The 14520-nt window shown below is 38.7% G+C and overlaps 1 protein-coding gene across 8 annotated transcripts in view; it reads left to right on the top strand.

Annotated features, from left to right (window-relative positions):
• The window catches only part of BNC2 (basonuclin zinc finger protein 2), a 424606-nt gene that overhangs the window by 212535 nt on the left and 197551 nt on the right, over positions 1 to 14520 (top strand). The window lies entirely within an intron of this gene.

The following is a 14520-nucleotide window of genomic DNA, read 5'->3' as shown; positions in this document are numbered from 1 at the left end:
TGGCTATCCTCATAAATACTAAGAAGCATGAGTAGTGATTGCTGCTCTTAATGTGCTTAGAAATATTAGATGGTTGTACTTTTTCATGCAAAAAAAAAGATAGGTAAAGCTAAGACTTCTAGAATTAAAAGATAGGAGGGACCTAACTTGATGCTACCAAATGCTATAACCAGTATTAATTAAAGTTGAATTTGTGATGGAGAGGGGTATGTATGGATACTTTCAATTTCCAAGGATATTTAAAATATACTGCCTGGGTTGAAAACTGCTACTATAGATTCTAGACCAACCTCTTTTACTTACATATGATGTCAATAAAAGTCACAGACAGTAAAATTACTCTATGAGATTAAGTAATTATTTGAGACCTGATAGTGGAGTTCTGGTCTCCCAGGTTTGGGCCTGAGTTTCCCTCACCACTTCATGTGTGCTAATCCCAAATTAGTCCCAGCTCCCTGTCTAGAAAAGTCAGTTCTGTGATTTTTACTCATTTGTGTAGTCCTCTTTCTACTACGGTAATAATGGCTCAATTTAGTGAGCACTTACTGTGTCCCAGGCTCGGTGGCAGGAGTTTTTAGGGCTTCCTTCTTTAATTTAGGTATACTAATATTCCTATTTGACAGATAAAGAAACAGGCCCAGAGAGATTAAGTAACGTGCCTACACTTTCAGAGCCAAAATAAGTGGAGGCACTGTGTTCGGAGGCTGGCAATTCCAGAATCCTGGCTCCTGAACTTCTTACCTGTACCTTCCCCTAGAAGGGATTGATTGCTACTTCACATTCCAAACAGAACTTTTGTGTCGACAGTGTAAGCCATGGGAACTCTAGACCTCAGTTTGAAATTAAGAAAGCAGAAAATGTAGCCCCAAGGAAAACTCCCTGTTTTCCTTCCCTGTTTCTTGAATCCTAAGAGAGCACAGGATATTAGTGATGACAGTCTTTGTGCTGCCAAACAGACACTTGGCAAAGTTGAGGCTGTAGGTTTGCCTCAACGATTTTGTGTCTACAGAAGGGGAAGAAAAATTTTAGTGAGGGGGATGCTGTGGGAGGGGCGGGGCAGTTTGATCATTGGTTGTGTAGTATGGTTTTTGTTGTTTTAACACCAAGGAAAAATGAAGGAGAGCCATATGGCAAGGAGGAATATGTTAAGCTATGCACTCTACCTTACAAAGAAGCGTTCCGGTGTGGGTGGCCATACTTAGAAGTGCCACCTGAAAGGACCTCAGAGAAGTTTCTTAGGTTAGAATCAGAAGCTAGTGCAGTACAGTGTATTGCCTAAAACAGCGCGTATGAAACAAAACACTGTGCAGACCTGTCGAATACTTACTTACAGGTATTATTTTCTTTCTCCTGTTCACTTAAAATCCCTTGTGCCCTCCTTTTGAAGTATCAAAGAAAAAGAAAACTTTATTTACGTTCAGGGTAGGGAGGTGAAAAGAGCATGTTGGCAAGGTCATATTTTAGTAATATGCTAAATGGGTATTTAAGAAGTAGGGTCACTGTTTATTTTGGCTTGTGAACATGATGGTAAGTCTTAACTATGAGAAGTAGGTGGGAATCAGATGGCCCATGTTGCATAGTAACTTGTTGCATTTGGGTGTTTACTTATTGTGGAGATCAAATCTTTAAACCAATAAGGTTGGTATGAATTAGTTGGTGACTATTAAAATTTAACATCAAACATGAAAATGGTCATTCCATTAATACCACCTTACATAGTATTCCTGTTATGTCTTGACTTGTACCAGAAAAAGACCTAAAGGGCTTATATGTATTATATGCATTATTTCTTTTAATCCTTCTGCCTCCATTGAAATGTAGTATCTATTTGGATGATGAAAGCTTTAGAAATTACAGCTAAAGATCCACTGATTTCAGATACTTATGTGATAACTAGAGGCCTGGTGCACAAAATTTGTGCATTGGGGGGTGGGGCCTTCAACCTGACCTGTGCCCTCTCACAGTCTGGGAGCCCTTGGGGGATGTCCGACTGATGGCTTAGGCTCCTGCCACCGCTGCTGCACTCGCCATCTGTGAGCCCAGCTTCTGGCTGAGCGGCGCTCCCCCTGTGGGAGCGCACTGACCACCAGGGGGCAGCTCCTGCATTGAGCGGGATCAGGCTGAAACAGGCTCTCCGACATCATCCAAGGGATCCTGGATTGTGAGAGGGTGCAGACCAGGCCAAGGGACCCCACCGGTACATGATTGCCAGGCTTGGGAGGGATGCAGGAGGTTGGCCAGCCGGGATGGGATTGCAGAAGGGCTCCAGGGTATGTCCGGCCCATCTTGCTCAGTTCTGATTGGCCAGACCCCAGCAGCAAGCTAACCTACTGGTTGTAGTTTTTGCCCCCTGGTGGTCAGTGCACATCACAGTGAGCAATTGAGCGGTCTTAGCATATCATTAGCATATTATACTTTGATTGAATGGACAATTGGACAACTAGACACTTAGCATATTAGGCTTTTATTATATAGGATAGGTATCTTTAATTCAAAAAATTACTTAACTGGCATCTGAATACTTTTTTAATTTAGAAGTTTTTAGAATTGAGATTAAGTTATTACAGTGAATTAAATAGAGGCAATGCATTGGGATAATAAACAGTTTTCAAAATAGTAACAAGGGATGACTTTAAAATATCTGGAAGGACAGTACCATAGCAAATTTATTTGGTGTGGATTTTTAATTTTTTCCAGGAAAGGGAACGTTCTTAAAAGGGAAAAGTGACTTCTCCCACATCTGACCACAATTTAAGATCTTCTCAAATATTTATTTTAATATTTCAATTGATTTTTAAAATGATTTGCAATCTGAAGTGTTTTGACAAATACTCAAATACTATACATAGTATGATTGTATTATAATATGAACGTTTAAGAAATAATCAGTGGACTTTGAGAATGAATATTTCTGGGAATTGATTTCTACAACACAGACCAAAGCCTTTCATTCTTGGTACTTTTCCAGTAGTTACTTTATCCAGCAATTCTCAATCGTTCCTTCAGGACCATCTCTAGGTCTTGTTCTGAAGGTCCAATGGTCTGTATTCCCATCCTGGCAACATCTGTTCACAATGATAGTATCTTAACTTTTTCTAGAGCTGTGACCTGCTCCGAGTTCTGATAGCATCTTTTTAAAGTGACAGAGTTATAATGCGAGTTCCCTTCTAAGAACGAAGCTCTTGAAATCCAGATGCTTGATGTTCTTTGATCACAAGGGACATATCCAGGTGTTGGTTTCAGGTGTTCTGATGCCCATTGGGCTCTTCATTAATAGATTGTTATACTGGAAGCTAATGTTCACATATTTGATGCTTCATGTGGGAGCTTCTTGAAGGGCTTTTAAGATCTTTTACAATGCATGCCTAAGCTCATGCTTGAGTCACACCAGCCAGCCCTCACAGTTTCTTGCATAAACTTGGGTATTTTCTACAAGTTTGCATAGCCTAATGGGATGACCTCTTAATGGGGTTGTATAATTTTAAATGTTAAAGGCATAATAAGAACAGGAGGACTCTCTGCTTTCTGGGGAAACTATTATCCTATAAACAAAAGTTCAGTTGAAAACTGGTAGTAAATAATTGACATTTTCTTTAGACGGAAAGATTCTGTCCCTCATGTATTTTGTTACACACTGTGTAAAAATATCAAAATTAGATGAACTCTAATGTATTTGTGCTTAACATAGTGTACTTCGATTGTCTGGATGTGAAATCTGTTGGAAATGCTGGTTGCCATTTAGCGAGACGGGGAGAGACAGCGAGTGTGAGTGTGCATTCAACCATTACTCTTGGTGTTTGCAGTCTGTTGACTTGGTGTTCTTCTTTTGCTTAATTTTCTTAACCAGAATGTGGTTTGGAAAGTTTAAGAATAGAAATGTATCACTGGTCTCTCTTTTATATGAAGAAGAAAGTTTATATTGCTGCTTTTTATTTATAATCAGTAGAAGGAGTATAGTGGAAATGGGTTCATGTATCTTTAAAAGTAAAAATTGGTCTTAAAGAACAACAACACTCAATACTAGTGGGGACAAAATTTAATCCACTTTGCAGATTTTCTCCTGCCTTTTAACATGTAATGGTGTAAGGTTTGTTATGTTGTTTTATAGGGAAATAAAAATTGTTGATACAGAATTAACTAGGAAATACTAACAGGTAAGATAATAAAAAAGAAAGTATAGTAATAGCATTCAACAATGATGCATTGAGATTATAATTCTTAAAATTTGAAATCATTGTTGAAATATACATTAGACCTATGCCTACAGAAGTAAACAGGCCAGCAGGTGAGCTTTTGTTCTTTTCTAGATGTAGCAATCCAATACTATAATTTAATATTAGAATAAAATGGCCTTGATTTGTTCCAATACTTAACAGAGGCTAATAATAGCATTGTCATGAATATGAATTTCCATTATTTCTATCACTTGAACTAAATTTTGTTTTTTATAAAATGACTTCTGATGTCATCCAGAACACTTCTGTTTTGTAAAAATAAATATAATGATTTCTTTCATAACATCAATACATTTAAGTCAGCATTGAGGAAACATTTATTTCCAGGGAAAACAGCCTATTATACACATGAATTCCTTTTTACTTCTTCCTTCTTATGAGAGTTCCTTTAACCTTAGACTTTCTAAATATTTTATACTTTCAAATCAGTAATAACTGAAGTGACATTGCTACCCTCGATGTCATAATGCCTAATTATCTTTAACTTTTGAGATTTATATTATCACTGTGTTTAGATATTGAATTCCCTGCTGAGAACTTAGGTGAGCCATTTTATGGTCATTTAGAAATACACTCAATTTTTTAAAAATTTAAAATAAATGGAGAAAAGGAAATACTAAAAATTGAATTATTCCATTCTTTTCAGAGTTTACCATTGTTTGGCATATCTTTTAACAGATGAAAAAATTGATTCTTTTTTTTGCCTTTATAGGGTGTCTTCTTCTAGGACTATACTTTTATGAGAGTAATATGGTGTAGTGTGTAACAGTGTACGCTATATATAAGGGTTTGAAGTGTACAGTCATTCCCTGGAGACTGGGGAATGCGGGTTTGGTTCCAGACCACCTCAGTAAAGTGAATGTCGCAGTAAAGACAGTTGTAATCTTTTTGCTGGTGGGCGGGGGGTGTTCTTGCCTTCAATTTATAAAATACAAAAGCACAACATCTATGAAGTACACTCAAAAAAAATGAAGGGCAATAAAATGAGATATGGTTGTAATTAGTGACCTACAGGCTACTTAAGGCGAGGAGGGGTGAATCTCAATGTAAAGAATCATGCATTAGGAAAAGTCCTGTAGTCTTAAGACTTTGCGGTGCTCAGTTTATTACTGTGTCTTAAGTCTTGACTTTCTTAACGCTGGCATGGTTATGCGAATAATCTACTTTTTAAAAATATAAAATTACTTGGTTTTCTTCTTCCACGTTTCCTGTTTTATTTAATAATCAGTACCGCTAGAGCTGCCTTGCAGCTCCAAACGTGCTATTGATGAATTTCATTTGACTAAATTTAGAAATAACCTTGAGGATGAAAAGTTTGCAATATGTGTGTGTATTTTTAACATTTTCATCCACATGCACTTGGTTTCACGTGCGATAGGAAATGGAAATAACAAGACACTTAGAAAATCTTGTTTCTCTAGACGGCTCAACCTTGCCAGAAACCACGAGGCAGTGGAAATATCACGAGAAAGCTTGTTCCTACAAGACTCCCAGACTGATTACTAGACCAAAGACGTTCCCAGAAATTTAGCTCGCAGCAATCATTTAAAACTTAGGAAGAGGATCCAATCCTGCTCAGAGTCATCCATGGCTAATTATAGTCACCAATAATGTCCCAGGGATTTCGTGATCAGCCATATCCCAGTGTGAAAAGCAATGTAAAAATCCAATCTCTGAGTTTCCTATGTTCCCTCTGAAATGTACTCTTGCTAGACACTAAAGATCCGTATGGTTCACTGTATGTAAATTATACCACAATATCCTTAACATTTTGAACCTATGTATTTTTTTCCTAGCCTGACATAAGTTGTTAACCTTCGATACAACGGATAGCTCTTATCCCCCCCCCCCTTTTAATCTTGCTCCATTTGTGTCTTAAACTTTCTAGTAGCTAGGAAACTCTCCTGCCTGTTCCACTCTGAAGATGCTTTGGATGTTTAATTGCATGCATGTGCCTTTGAAATACATGGGGCTGCTGCCTTTCTCTTTAAGCTGCTGTTTAAAATAGATGTATATTTTAGGGGTTAGCCACAGAAATTTGAACACTTGGAATCAGCATGATAAAACCCAAGTTTATTTTGTATGTGGTGATTTAAATCACACCCTGGGTTACTGTTGGGAGTTAGAGCAATCCATTTGACAAGGCGGGGTCTCCCCTGGCAGAGGCTTGCCCCAGCACGTTCTGGAGAGATGGCTTTGATGTCAGTGAGCATCACAAGTTGAACTATTGTGTTTACACTGTAAGGGAGCTTTCTGAATCTCTTGCTGCGTCTCTCACAAAATTCCAGCTTCATTTTAAGTCTGAATACTTGAACTAGTAGTAAAGGGGCATTTTCTTTTTCTTTCTTTATTTTTAAAAAAATCCTCACTCAAGGATTTTTTTTTTTTCATTGATTTTTAGAGAGAGTAGAAAAGAGAGGGAATGTGAGAGAAACACATTTATTGGTTATCTTCTGCAGATACCCCAACCAGGGCCTGGGCCGGGGAGGAGCCTTTAACCAAGGTATATGCCCTTGACCAGAATCGAACCCAGGACCTGTTGGTCCGCAGGCCAACGTTCTATGCACTGAGTCAAACCCGCTAGGGTGTAAAGGGGAATTTTCTTTTTAAAGCTGGTGTGTTCATTAGGCACTTTAAGAAGCTTATTCCTCTGCATCATTTTTCTGAAAGCATTTGTTCACAGAGCTTGGTATCGAGAAATTTTGAACACAAAATGAATTGTACAGTTTTTCAGGTGCCTAATGAGAGCTATGAAGGTGTGATAAGAAAAGAAAATGGAAAACAATGGCACCTTTCTAGATGGTAAGGAGAAAAAACATGAGTAGTTGTATTTGAACCAGAGCAGGACCTAATTCTTAAGGTCCTCCAACTTGTATTTTACATTAGCTAGGAAAGCAGTGCTTGGGCTTTATTACCATTTTACCAAATTTATGTTTTATCGTAGAATAATTATAGGACAAACTATTTAAAACCATGTCCAGATTTCACACCACTCATTTGTTTATCCTATATAATAAAAGCCTAATATGCAAATTGTCCCCTCGGGCGGTTGTTCCACCAGGAATTCAACCACTCACTATGACGTGCACTGACCACCAAGGGGCGGTGTGGAATATGGCGGGCATCGGCAATGTGGCGCTGGCAGCAGGTGGCAGTGGAGGCGCTGCCAGCCCCGATGGGCCCCGATGAGAGTGGGACCATGGCGGGATGGTGGAGCAGGTGAGTGGGCGGCACCAGGCCAAGGCGGGTGCGAGTGGGGGCCCAATTGCCCCACTGATCCCCCTGCAGCAGCGGTGGTAGAGGGGCAGGGCCGCTGCCCGGCTCCCAGGAGCTGAGGGAGCCGGGTGGGAGCCCAGTCCCGATCGATCCCTGTGCAGGCAGGATGGTGGAGTAGGGGAGGAGGTGGTGCCAGGCCAAGGTGGGGTGCCAGGCGGGGCTGCGAGGCTGTAAGACACAAGCTGAGGCTGCGAGGCTGGGTGTGAGCTAGGCCCCAATCCCCACAGGCCACCCCAAGGGGCCCCACCCGTGCACAAATTCGTGTACCAGGCCTCTAGTTAATTTAATAAAAGCTGAGGCTACAAATAACATCCCACCTTTTTGGCTTGTTGTAAGGATCTGGTGAGATACAGAATTCTTAGTAGCTTAGTTTAAAAAAAGAAAGACATTACAGTCAATTAATCCAGAAATTCCTCACTTTACTTCAGTTATTTATTATGCTTGGTTATTTGTTATGTTTAACATGCTTCATGTTTGGAATCTATTACTGCATACCTCTTTCATCTGTGTTGCATAGCCCATAGATATATAAGTTGGACATGAGACAAAACAAGGCTTCCTCTAAAATATGCACCTTCCAGAACAATAAACCACAGTTGATCAAACTTTTCTGTTTTTTTGTACTTGTAGGATTTTTTCCCCCCACTGTAGATACTTATTCAGCAGTATGATTTTTATGACCAACATGCTAATACAATTTCAAATTTAATTTAGTCTTTAGGTGTGCTAGCTCCCCCATCCTAGGTGAATTCTAATAGTCCAGATTAGGCCAAGGAACATTCCTAAGTTTATTTTGCTACTTGTTTTGTGCAAATTTTTAGTATCCTTTTTTATCTTAAGTTTAAATTGCTCCCAGTCTCTCAACATTTAAAAACAATAACCACCCCCTTATCAGCTATCTCCTGTGCTACTACTCTAACCCTCACTTGCCGGGAGTCATTTTATTCCTCTTAATGCCTTCCACCTCATACTCCTTACCCTTGGTCACGTGGAGTGTATACTTTGTTAATGATCTTTTAAATAAGCAATTTTTCCTTCTTTGTATTGAAGAAACCCATTTGAAGACCAGATTGTGGCTTTCAGATACCACATCTAAAGAAGTCCTGTGACTTACCTGTTGACTCTTTTTATTATGAGATTTTGTCCAGAAATATATTTAGCTTGTTGTAGTCCCCAATAAGAGGTGGCTTAGAAATCCATGTAGTAAAATTGCCTTCCCATTTTGAAATATATCTTTATAATTATATCTTGTGCCCTCATGCAAAAATCTGAAATATTAATTCAGACTCTGACCTAACCACTAATTTTATTTTTTAACTTCTTGGTAAAGTTGTATGTTCTCAGAACATTCTAACATAAAGACTTGTGCTTATTAAAACAGAAAAATAGCCCTAGCCAGTTTGGCTCGATAGAGCGTTGGCCTGCAGACTGAAGGGTCCCGGGTTCGATTCCGGTCAAGGGCATGTACCTTGGTTGCGGGCACATCCCCAGTAGGGGTGTGCAGGAGGCAGCTGATCGATGTTTCTCTCTCATCGATGTTTCTGACTCTCTATCCCTCTTCCTTCCTCTCTGTAAAAAATCAATAAAATATTTAAAAATAACAAAACAGAAAAATACTTGCTGTTATCAAAGTACTCAAAAGTATTATAAAATATTAAATGAAATGTTAAAGTTTGTGGGACATTATCTAATAAATTTTACATGACAGAGACCAAGAGGGAAAAAAAAAAGACATAACAATTGTAAACTAAATCAACAAAATTAATTAGTAACTTCCACAAACAAGTATGTTTATGCAAGAGCATTGTTACCTCCCAATGTTCAGAATAATTTCTGGATCAAGATAATTTATGGTGGTGCCTTTCAGAGAGCCCAATTATCTTGTAACTAATACAACATGGGATAAAATTAATCCCTTCTTAACTACAGTGAGAAAATTCAAGAGCCTTGGTTTCATAGACTACATTTCCAAGCAGACAGATTGCTGAAATAGTGTAGCAGAACAAGAGAAAATGCTACAGATGCTCCAATTTCTAGTGTTTGTTATTAAACATCAGTTACTATGAAAATATGGTTTCCATATGGGGTATGCTATGTGTAATTTATACAAACCATGTTGGTAATAGATTCTATCACATGGCACTGAACTCAAACTACAACTTCCCTAATGGAATATGTAAGGAAATTGCTGGTGTTATTGGGATTAAAAGGAAAAGACCTTTATTAGTAAGGTGTTTTTTCCCCCCCTGCTCACTAAGCATAGTGCATGCTATTCCTTTAGGCAGATTCTTGCGCTCAGAATTTGGTGTTTAAGAATGAAATATTTGAAGATCTGGAGACAGGATAATACTGTAAGTAAGTGGCAATAATTTTCTGAGGTTAGATGTTTGGGGTCTGTTACCCTTAATACAATTGACATATTGAGTTTACCTACCTATCACTGGACAGATATTTGGATTTCATGTAACTAATTATAAAAACTATATTTGGAGAAATTGGGAAATAATAGAAGCTGATGATAGCCTCAGATATAAATGTGTTAAGTAGTAGAGAGTGCAAAGCAAAGCCAGAACTTAATAGAGGAAAAAATACTTCGATATTTGCAAAAGAAAGGTGCTATTTGTGTGGTGTACTTAAGTCCATTGAGTGTGCGTGATTGATATATTGGAATTGAAGGATATAATTTATGTAAATAGTCCTATCAAAAGACAAGGTGAGGAGAGTCCTGTTGTGGAACAAACTCTGTTTAAGGAGAAATACTATTAAGAAATCATCTCTGTTAGCTGGTAAGCATTAAGAGAAAAGTTTGGGTAGCATAGTTTAATAAGTAATGTCAGCAAATATAAGTGGATTGTGACTCTTTATTCCCTGCTAAATAACCTACAGCAGACCCAAGTTTAGGATGTCACAAAAAGCTGTTTTAATATATTTGATATCCAATGAAATTCTACTTCAGTTATTGACTTTGAGATATATTTTTGGTAATTCAGAACAGATTAAATGAAGAATCATCTTTGACATTTGCATATTAGTATTTTTTGTTGTGTGGTTCTTGTTAATACACATCACATAAATTAGTTTGAAAACTGGTAGTTACTTGGATCTGTATATGAATTTTCATTATAATGTTTGATTTACCATATTCAGAATATTGTAAAAATTCTTAGGCAGATAAGCAATGAAGATGGACACTAGCCTAGAAAATAGGCTAACATTGTGATTAGCTTTGTTTGTTTGTTTGTTTGTTTGTTTGTTATTGATTTCAGAGAGGAAGGGAGAGGGATAGAGAGATAGAAACATCAATGATGAGAGAGAATCATTGATCCGCTGTCTCCTGCATGCCCCCCACTGGGGATCGAGCCTGTAACCCAGGTATGTGCCCCTGGCCGGAATCGAACCTGGGACCCTTCAGTCCACAGGCTGACGCTCTATCCACTGAGCAACACCAACTAGGCGTGAATAGCTGTAGTTAGGAAGAAACCGTGAATATATGGAAGTAAAAATTATTGGAAAATGGAACCATAGCATGGTGAAAGAAAAGGTTATTTGAGGTAGTGGGTGACAATGGAATTTCCAGTTAGAAATGTTAAATTAAATTAAAAAGAGGCTCTTTTTTGAGAGGAAAATAAAGTGAGATTTTAGTTATTGTAGCATTAGGCTTCAGTGCAGCCATAACGAAGCAAGAATAATAGGGCTTTTAATCTGTTATCTTTCCAGTTAAGGCTCAATAATAATTTCACATATATGCCTTTGTTCATTCATGCACCGGAACAGAACCAGAACCCTGATCCCCTACTTTCTTTGGTACAGGGCCATAGGGTTTTGGTAAATAGAGAGTTTTGCCTTCTCTTCTTAGACATCTAAACAATGGCAATAATCTATTACTGCTATTCGTTATGTTGCAGAGGCAAATTGCGCAGAAAATTATGGATAATTTTAAAACGATGAAATACAGGTGGCTCATTGAAAGCAGACTCCAATTAAAACCACATTGTATTAAGTAGAGCCTGCTTTAGATAGACTCCTCTTCATGCTAAATATGAATGAAGCAACAATTTTAGATATAATAGCTGGTATCTGGATTTTAATATGATCAGTTCTCATGTTTTAGGGCCCAGATATTTCCAGCTGGTATTAAGAAACCTGCCCTCCTATAAAACTCGATTATATTGTTTTCCCCAAGGGTATTGCGTTAGGAATTATTGAGAAAGTGGCTTTTATGGGATATAGACTTTTGCATAAAAGTTGGTACTAAAATTTGACTAGTGCCAAAACTTGCATCACAATGTTTTATCTGGTATCTTATGAATTAAATGCATGAAATTAGGCCCTGGGATTGTGTCTCAAATCAATGGCAGCACATGCTCAATATAATCAGTGAGCAAAGGTATGGGCTAGACCTTAGTGTCCACTATCTTTGTTGTGGCTTATATGAAGTGGTTATACTTGTACCTTGTCAAGAAAATAATTTTTCCAAGGTTGGTTGGTCCGATATGTTAATATCTGCAATTAGCAATGCCTCAACAAATTGTTCTCTTTGATTCTGACTTCATCAGTTTGGCAAAATGTGACCAGTAAAATGATTTGGGATAAAATGATTTGGGAACATTGTGCTTTTACATATGCAGATTATTTTTTATTTTTTATTTTTAGAGAGAGTAAAGGGAGGGAGGAGAGCGAGAAAGAGAGAGAGAGAGAGAGAGAGAGAGAGAGAGAGAGAGAGAGAGAGAGAGAAACATCAATGTGAGAGAGACACATAGACTGGTTGCATCCTGCACTTACCTGACCAGGGCCAGGGATCAAACCTGAAACCGAGGTACATGCCCTTGACCGGGAATTGAATCCGTGACCCCTCGGTCCCCGGGCCGACGCTCCAACCACTGAGCTAATTGACCAGAGCTACAGATTCTTTGTCTTTATCTTTGTCTTCCTTTGCTTTCAGGCTCCAAAAGACATAGTGGGCCATGCCAGTTTTTATTTGTTTTTTGCTTTTTAAGAAATTATTACTAAACTAGAGGCCCAGTGCACAAAAATTCGTGCACTTGGGGTTGGGGGTACCTCAGCCCGGCCTGTGTCCTCTTGCAGTCCAGGACCCCTCGGGGGATGTCCACCTGCCAGCCTAGGCCCACTCCCTGGGGGATCGGGCCTAAGCTGGCAGTCAGACATCCCTCTGGGAGCCCTCAGGGGGATGTCCATGGGGAGCGGGCCTAAGCCATCAGTCAGACATCTTAGTGCTGCCGTGGAGGCAGGAGAGGCTCCTGCCACCACTGCTGCACTCACAGCCCTCAGCCCGGCTTGTGGCTGAGCAGAGCTTCTCCTGTGGGAGCGCACTAACCACCGGGGGGCAGCTCCTGCGTTGTGTGTCTGCCCCCTGGTGGTCATTGCACGTCATAGCGACTGGTCGTTCCCGATTGTTCTGCTGTTAGGGTCAATTTGCATATTACCCTTTTATTTTATAGGATGGGGAGTCCACAGAAGTGAGCAAGGAGCTACTACTGTTTATTTTGGAAAGTGCCAAAAGCTGTGCCTGGCACATAGAAGGTGTTTTATAAATGCTTTTTTGAAGGAAAAGAAAGGAGGGATTAGTTGTATCCCCATGTCCGCCCTTTTCCCCCGAAGATGACGAATAGTCCTGGCTCTTCTGGAGAATGGAACTGTGGAGCTTGAGCAGTTCTCAAGTATTTAATTAGGTGAAGGGAACCTTAGCTCTTTAAAGGGGCAGATAAGATCCTCTGTGATTGGACCCTGCTCCCTCCTCTAGTCTCCACTCTTCTCTTTTCTTGCCTCAACCTTGATGCCCTAACAGCACAGATCAGATTGTAGTTCTCTGCTGATTTTTTGCTGTTTCCCATCGTCACACATCCCATGTTGTCCCCCTTCTTTCCTATTCCTCATCCTGCCTGGTTGGCTACTAAACATGTTTTTAAGCTTCATTAAGTTCTACCTTTTTTCTGAAGTCTTTTCAAAGCCCCAAATGAGTTACTGACTATTCCTTATTTTCTTGGAATGTTTTCTCTATAGAGAACATCTATTCATTTAGAAAGTGTGTTAAAGTACTTGTATTTTATCCTGTAGTAGATGTTTATTTTTTATGTCAAGAAGCTCAAATAGCCTCTCTTTAGATGTGTTAAAACCCGAACATGGACAGAATGCTAGGCCATGCTAATTCATTAATAAATATTTGCCAAATGAGTGACCTCTCAGAAGTCATAGAATGAAAAACTTGGAATGTTTAACAGTAAATCCTCCCAATTACTGGGTATGATTCTAAGTCCTTTCTTACAAGGGTATGGTTATTAATCTAGTTATTTCTTCCATGTTTCAACCTGGATAAGCATATTTTACAGATTTATGCTGTCTGTTTATCCTGTTATGGTATCACATACTACCAAAGCCCCTGGATTGTGTTCTGCAGGGCAGCTGCTGTGTTTGGGCATGAAGAAAGAGTGTTTCAGCGGTGGGCATGCGCTTTTATTTTATGGGAGTGCTTTGGCAATTAGAAGTGCTAAAGGTATTATTTTTATTAGAAAGGCGAAGATTTAGATCTATGGTTCATTAATTTTGTAAAGTTTGAATTAACAAAGGCTAGTTTGTAGCTCAAATGATGAAAGTATACTCTTGGGAAATGGGGGTAGGGCATAAGTAAATTCAGTACCTGTCTTCAGATTTTACAAAGAAAACACACACACACACACACACACACACACACACGAAAAAAAGTTTTTAAAGAATTATTCAAAGAAATCCAATTTTTTATTTTGAGAAAAATTTTGCATGGTATTTAAGTTTTCAAGTGTAATTACTTGTCACGACCAGAAATTTAGTTACTAGATTGTTTAACAATCAAATTTATTGCATTGGAAAAAATTCCTCTGAACTTATTTCTCTTATATGTGATTTATACATGCTAAATAAATATAGTTTAGAAAAATAGAGTTTAACAGCAATAAAACTATTGCCAATAGCTCTATTCACACAGGTGTTAATCATTTTAGGGTATTTTTTCTTA

The sequence above is a fragment of the Cnephaeus nilssonii genome, assembly GCF_951640355.1.
Source record: "Cnephaeus nilssonii genome assembly, chromosome: 14".
Lineage (NCBI taxonomy): Eukaryota > Metazoa > Chordata > Mammalia > Chiroptera > Vespertilionidae > Cnephaeus > Cnephaeus nilssonii.
The sequence above is the reverse complement of the archived record's forward strand: the minus strand, read 5'-3'. Positions and strand labels throughout refer to the sequence as shown.